Source organism: Tupaia chinensis, unplaced genomic scaffold, assembly GCF_000334495.1.
Source record: "Tupaia chinensis unplaced genomic scaffold, TupChi_1.0 Scaffold145519_1, whole genome shotgun sequence".
Lineage (NCBI taxonomy): Eukaryota > Metazoa > Chordata > Mammalia > Scandentia > Tupaiidae > Tupaia > Tupaia belangeri.
The window spans coordinates 344,445-352,158 of record NW_006205376.1 but is presented as its reverse complement, the minus strand read 5'-3'; the positions used below and the strand labels follow the sequence as shown (position 1 = coordinate 352,158).

General features: G+C 43.2%; 1 long non-coding RNA gene across 1 annotated transcript in view; it reads right to left on the bottom strand.

The window, feature by feature from the left end:
* LOC102483921 (uncharacterized) overlaps positions 1 to 6,508 on the bottom strand; it is a 25,716-nt gene extending 19,208 nt beyond the window's left edge. The window contains exon 1 of the long non-coding RNA XR_337349.2: positions 6,391 to 6,508. This is a non-coding gene — a long non-coding RNA (uncharacterized LOC102483921). The remainder of the gene's footprint in view (positions 1 to 6,390) is intronic.
* Positions 6,509 to 7,714: the final 1,206 nt, after the last annotated feature.

Genomic DNA, 7,714 nt, shown 5'->3' with positions numbered 1-7,714 from the left:
TGTGTTCGTCATTTTGGTTAATTACTGGAAGATGGCAGTTCCGGCCTGAGAGTCCAGGACTTTAACCACCATGCCACCTGCTAGCCCCAATTATATATTATTATATACGTGTGTGTATGTGTGTATACGTATATTTGTCAGGAAAGTCATGACATTTTTCTATGTAAAAATGTGTCATAACTTTTCTGACAACACAATTTACAGGATTTTGGCATGTATATTCACTAGAGAGACAGAAAGACAGAAAGCGAGAAATCACCTCCCCCCCCGAAGGGGATGGCCGTACTGCAATCCCTTCTCCATTAACCTGCTGGGATTTGCAGCATGCATGTACACACACCTGGTATGATTTTCAAGCCACTTGGTCTGGGACTTGAACCTGTGGTTTGCCATGTGAGAGTCCAGCACCTTACCTACTACACTACCTGGTGGTCCCAATATATATATATTAACTGCAAAAAACCTGACAGACCAATCTTCCTATTTGGAGGGTACACTTTTAGTTTCAAGTAAATGAAAATAACTCAAACTAGCTGAAATAGTAAAGCATTGTATAATGGCACTTGTGAACTGACAAATTCCAAATATTGGGTGGGCATCCTGGGTGATTTGTTCTAGAATTGGTGATTTAATCTTTTTTCTTTCTCTTTTCTTTCCTTCTTCTTCTTATTTATTTATTTATTTATTTATTTTGCTAGAGAGTGTATGCACTTATCAGAGAGAAGACAAACAGAATGGAAGAGGAGAAAGCATCCCTCCCTCACAAAGCATGGTTATACTGCAATTTCTTCTCCATTTTTCCTTTCAAGTTCTTGGGCATGCAAGTACTTGTGCCCCATGCGTTTCTCAAGCTGTCAGTTCCAGGACTGGAACCATCAGTCGGCCATGTGGGATCTGGCTGCCTTAACCACCGGGGGCACAAAAATAGCCCAGTATCATTTGTTTTTCAGTGATTCTCTTGGTTCTGCCCCATTCTGTATGCTGGCTTCATCCCTGGCCCAGCTTCCTGCGTAAGGCTACAGAAATTCTCTGGACTGTATAGTCTATTCACAGCAAGGGTGAGAAGGTGTTCCTTCCTCCAACTATTGAACGAAAGTTCTAAACTTCACATTTAATTAGGACAGCTTAGAACATCTGTCCATCTCTGAGTCAATAACTCTTACAAGGGGCATAGGTTCATAAAGCCTCACCCCTAAGTAGGAGTAAGTCCAGCTCCATCAGAACAATATGAAGGCCACACACCGAAGTAGGAGGGAATGGCTTCCGATTAAACAACCACTCATGGGTAGGAACTCCCTTTTCTCTGTCCTGATGTTCCCATACAAAGGGACTCCTATGGTAACACGCTGGCTCCCTCCTTCAGCCCTTGCTTACCCCTCTTCTGATGGGTGGGTAGCAAAGTCTGATATTCATGGTCTTCCTTTCTCTACTGGCTGGAGCTAACCTACTTCCTGGCTGCAAGCAACAGGTAAATGTAGCTGCTCTGCACATTCAAACACCCCCTTCTGTGGCCCATGCTGAGTCTAGCCACGGGGAAGAGGAAGCTGGAGGGATGAGGTGTAATGAGGTAAATCTTTCTGGCCACAGATCTACAGCTCTCTCTTCTTCTTTAACTGTGAGAAAATAATGTTTTTGTTCCTTTTTTAAAAAGAATTATTTTATTTAACTTTATTTATTTTAATTTTACCAGAGAGAGTGAGAAAGCAAGCCACCAGGTCTAGAATTCGAACCACAGTTGGCCATGTGGGAGTCCAGTGCCCTTAACCACCACGCCACCTGCTGGCCCCAGTGTTTTTGTTCCTTAAACCACCATGTTGGTGGTAATTTACTGAAGCAACCCTTGGAAACTAGCAGAGGGAAATTGGCACCGGCCCACTCTGAGAAAGGAACTAGAGACCTGAGTTGGTTGCCAAAGCGGAACCCAAAATATCTGGGGCCTGGAGCTCATGGAGAGAGAGATGTAAGCATATGAATGAAGTGGGAGGCAATTCTTTTTTTCTTTCTTTCTTTTTTTTAAATTATTTTATTTTATTTATTTATTTAATTTATTTTAATTTGATCAGAAAGGGACAGAGTGAGAGGTGGGGGGTGGGGATGCGGAGAGAAAGTAAGAAAGCAAAAGCCACCAGATCCTGGACTTGAACTGCGGTCTGGGAGTCCAGTGCCCTTAACCATCACACCACCTGCCAGCCCAGGAGCCCAAGTCTAATAATGTGGGCTCAACAATAAACTCTACACAGAAAATGCAAGGAACTAGCTTTGATAGGAAGCCTAGATTTGAAGTAGAAAATGCTCAGGAATAGCCTTGAAAAATCAACATCAAGTGTCTCCATCTGTGGGAACAAAATGACCCAAAGACACCAGAACCTGAAATAGTATAGAGTTGGGTCTTACGAGGTTAATAAAACAATTTCACTTTTCTCTCCAAAGATTGGAAACAAAGAGAAAAAAAAGACATAGGCCATCTACATATTGAGAACAAACTTCAATGTTAAATACAGAGTCTATATCAGAAGAGAGAACTTTAGGGTCAGTCAGTGGCGTGGTGGTTAAGGTGGCTGGATTTCACATGGCCAACTGCGAGGTTCGAGTTCCAGAATCAGCAGCTTGAAAAATAGGCTGGGTGGAGACCAGCAGTTAGCGTAATGGCTATGTCGCTGGACTCCCATGAAGTCGACCATGGTTTGAGTCCCGGACCGGGTGGCTTAAACTCATGCTGGGCACATGTGCATGCGTGCATGCCCAAGATCCCGAGAAGAGAGGAGAATGGAGGAGAAGGGATTGCAGTGTGCCCATCCCCCCTGGGGGGTAATTTCTTGCTTTCTGTCTCTCTGTCTCTCGCTGTCTTTCTGGCCAGCGCACGTGCCCTATGGCTAAAACAGCTCTTTAAAAAAAAAAAAGGCTGGGTGTGCATGCACGCGTGCAGAAAACCTTAAAGGAGGGAGAGATGGAGAAGGGTTTGTGGTGTGACCATTCCCCCTAGGGGGTGCTTTCTTGCCACTCCTTATCCCCCTCGCTTTTCTCTCTGGCATGCACATGTGCCTTCTGGCAAATTAAAAAAAAAAAGCTAGATAGAAAAAAATAATTTAACTTCAAAGAGGATCTTGGAAAACTTGAGTAGCGTTTAAGAGGAAGATCAGAAACTCAAGTAAAGAGATTTAGTAGACAAGTCTATGTTAGAACTGAAAGGCGGAGGCTGGCACGTGGCGTAATGGTTAGGGGCGCTGGACTCCCAAATGGCTGACTGCAGTTCAAGCCCAGGACCTGGTGGCTTGCTTTCTCACTTTCTATTTCTCTTGCTTTCTCTCATTCTGTCTCTCTCTGGTCAAATTAAAATAGATAAGTAAAATTAAATGGAATACTTATTTGGGAAAAAAAAACTGAAAGGAGAGGCCAGCAGGTGGCAGAGGTTAAGGCAGTTGGATCCAACATGGCTGACTTTGTGGTTCTAGTCCCACAAAGGACCACAGTGGTTTGACGATCACGGATGGGCACAAGTGCATTTGTGCCCAAATCCCAAGAGGAGAGGGCCAGCAGATGGCATAGTGGTTATGTCACTGGACTCCCACATGTCCCATCGTGGCTCGAGTTTCAGAACTTGAAACTCACACTGGGCATATGTGTGCCCAAGATCTCAGGAGCAGAATGGAAGAGAAGGGATTGTAGCTGGCCATCCCCTCTAGAGGATGACTTCTCACTTTCCCTCTCACTGCCTCTCCCTCTCTCTCCTGAGAAGAACATGCACCCTAATCTTAAAAAAACAAAACAAAACAAAACAAAAAACTAATTCATTAAAGTATCCTACAATCCAGGCTTTGCTCCTAGGGTTCCCATGAAAAATGTGTGCTTGGGTAAATCACCATAATGCTGTCAGACTTAGATTTATTTATTTAACTTTATTTATTTTATTTTGACCAGAGAGGGACAGAGAGAGAGAGAGAGCGAGCCGCCAGGTGTAGGACTTGAACCATGGTTGGCCTTCACCCACCATGCCACCTGCCAGCCCCTGGGACTTAGATGTTTCCATGTGTAAATAAGGAGGCTGGTTTAGGTGATATCAAATATTCTCGGTTAACTCAGTAAAAGCTAGCTAAGAGGCTGGTGCTCATGGGAAATCTCTGTATTTCCCTCTCAAGTTTGCTGTGAACCTCAAACTGGTCTCTAAAAAAATTAAAGTCTTTATTTAAAAAGGAAAAAGTTAGCTAAGATGATCTTTTAGGTATTAGCAAGGTATTTTAAGAAAGTGGTTCCAATCCCCCTTATCTGGTGGTCAAGGCTTTCATGCTCTGGCCCCAGCTGAACTACTGTCCCTACACACTTTTATACCCAGTAATTTCATCTGTGCCTGGAATGTCTTTTGTCCTGTTTCTACCTGGTAAAATTCTATTTTTCTCGTAAGACCCATCTCAAATGTTGTTACTCTCACATTACTTTACACGATTCCTTAAGATTTGGGCTCCCTGCTCACTAAATTTCATATCACATTTTGAATTGTCATGTGGAGTATACCACCTTTTACATTCTCTTTTTGGCATTTTAATTACTTAAAAAAATATATGATCCTGGGGACTAGCAGGTGGTGTGATGATTATGTCACTGGACTCCCATGTAGCAACTGCGATTTGAGTCCCGGGCCCTGGTGGCTTAAAATTAATGCCAGTCGTGTGTGGGTGCATGGTAATTTCTTGCTTTCTGTCTGTCTCTGTCTCTCCTGTGAGTGCACACACCCTATAGTGAAAATCTCTCTCAGAAAAAATAAATGTATATATATATATATATATGTATGCATGTATGTATATTACTGGAGCCAGCAGGTGGCATGATGTTAAGGTGCTGAACTTCCACATGGTAGACCATGGCTCAAGTCCTGGGCCTGGTGGCTTGGAAAGCACACTGTGTGTGCATGTGCGTGTGTGTGTGTGCTCAAAATCCTGAGAGGAGAACGGAGAAGGGATTGCAGTGTGACCACACCCACACCCCTACCAAGGGGGGCTTTCTCATGTCGCTGAACTCCCATGTAGCCAACTGCAGTTCAAGTCCCAGACCTGGTGGCTTAAACTCACGCCGGGCGTGTGTGCGTGTATGCCCAAAATCCCAAGAAAATGGAGAAGGGACTGCAGCATGGCCATACCCCTGGGGGGTGGTGATTTCTCACTTTCTATCTCTCTCTGTCTTTCTGGGGAGCATACACACTCTATAGCAAAAACCTCTCCAAAAAGAAAATAAAAGATCCATCTGGGTTGGCCCTGTAATAAAGAGGTCAAGTGCCAGGCATGTGGAGCTGGATTCCACATGACTGATGTGGTTCAAATCCCATTCCTGAGCCCTGCTCCAAGTCTGCTGCAGGAAGCAGAGGAATGAGGACTGACTGAGCACTGCAAACCTGGTGGCACAGCCGCCTCTGACTACTAGTGGCCCAGTGAAAGTTGGGGCTGCGAATACTGACACAGCAATGCCTCCTCTGTGACTGTGTGTGTGTGGAGGGCATGGTCGTGCTGAAGAATGGTGTTGGCAAAGGTTGTCTTAGAATAGGACCTTTCCCATCCTCAACACTATTTAAATATTTTGGAAGATTTACTTTGAATCATTTTTGTTCACTTAGCTAATTTGCTTTTATGTCATTATTCTGGAGGAGAACATGCATACAATGATATAACCTAATTCTTTTTTCTTTTCTTTTCTTTTTTTTTTTCCCACTAGCCAGAGAGAGAGAGAGAGGGAAAGTGAAAAATCACCTCCCATGGGGAATGGTCACACTGCAATTTCTTCTCCTCCATTTCTCCCCCCTTTTGGGATTTTGGTCATGCTCACACTTATGCCTGGCATATTTTTCAAGCCACTAGGTTTGGGACTCAAATCACACTGTGGGATCCAGCCACCATAAGCCATCACACCACAGCCTGATCCATATAGCTAATTCTTTGAAAAAATGATTAACTTTATCTATTTTTAAAAATTTGACCAGAGAGGGATAGAGTATGTGTGTGTGAGAGAGAGAGGTAAAGTGAGAAAGCAAGCCTACAGGTCTGGGACTCGAAGCACAGCTGGCCATGTGGGAGTCCAGTGCCCTTAACCACCACAGCACCTGCCGGAGCCCCATATAGCTAATTCTCGATTATCTATTAAATTTTGTTTCATTGCTGCTTAATGCAGAATATACCTATACAATGTCATTCTGAAGTGATAATTAGGAAAATGCCCAGATATTTTAAAATTAGTTTTAAATTTTATGTGTGACTATTCCCTGGAGAGTTTTAGAGAAGATCTTAGAAATTTTGTCTATTTTTATGAGATTAATATATTATAATTGAATGCATTTGTTAGGTCTTTTTTTCCTTTTTTCATCTTAAAAATATTACTGTAGGGCTTATAAAATCTTAAGTCACTTACCGTTCAAATGAACAAATTGCGACATGTCTCTTGGCTAGTATAAACAATTTTCAATTGGATATTGTTTGATTAGCTTAGATTCACAACATTCTGCAAGAAGCACCCGCTACAGATAGAAGAAACAAATACACACCTAGTCAGTCCCTTTCTTCTTTACTAATAAAATTGTTCTGTGCATTTCAGTTCTCTCTATGTGAGAAAAAGCAGTAACTGTATAATGGTAAGTTGTCACCTATTCATAAATATGTTACAGATGTTAAAGATTGTGTATTTTCCTGCAGCATCAACAACCCGGCAAGACCTAGATAAGCACTCTTCTTTCATTTAAATACAAATTGAGGAGCTAGGATGGCCCAGGGTTCTGCTAGACACAGCAAATATGAAGAACCAGAGAGCATGCACAACTCTTGCTCTGCAGAGTTTCCAACCTAGCTCAGAAGACACAGAAGAGTCCCTGTATTTTGAGGGAAAAGTGCAGGCTGCAGTAGGAGCTGAGGGTCAACAACCAGCAAGGCCGTGGCTCACCCTGATTTCTTCATTTTTCTTACACTTCAAAATGGAGAGAAACTGAGGCTACAAGATACATCAGATAGGGGCCAGCAGGTGGTGTGGTGGCCAGGGACACTGGACACCCATGTGCCGCACCATGGTTCGAATCCTGGATCTGGCAACTTGCTTTCTCACTTTCCTTCTGTCCCTCTCTGGTCAAATTTTTTAAAAAAGTAAATAAATAAAGTTAAACAAAATAATTATTTTTTTAAAAAAGAAAAAAGATACATTAAATAATGGTCTGCATGCACACATACATCTTCCAGAAAGAACAGCATTCTATCAGAAGATTAAATTTCTGAGTTCAGGCTGCTAAAAGGTTTGCTTGAGGGTCTACCAGTGACGTTCATGAGGCCCCCTCCACCCCTCATCCCAAAGGAAGAGAGAGAGGTTTGGTGTAGAAGGGATGGCCATACAGACATGGAATCCATTCAGTTTTCTACCTTTCAAAGGAATTCTAACTAGTTGGTGAGAGCCCTCTAAAGAGAATGGAAAGCCAGGGCCAGCTGGTGCTGTTTGAGTCTCCGACCTAGTTAGTGACTTGAAAAACATGCCAGGCACGTGTGTGAGCGTGCCCAAACTCCTGAAAGAATGGAGGAGGGATTGCAGGGTGGCCATCTCCGCTGGGGGGTGCTTTCTAACTCCACACCCCCTTTCTCTCCAGTGAGCTCAGGGACCCTGTAGTAAACAGAGAGAACGGAAAGTGAGAGGAAAGAGCAGGGTAACATTCATGGCCTTGTGAGGGGCAGAGTTCATTCAGAGTCTAATTCCTGCT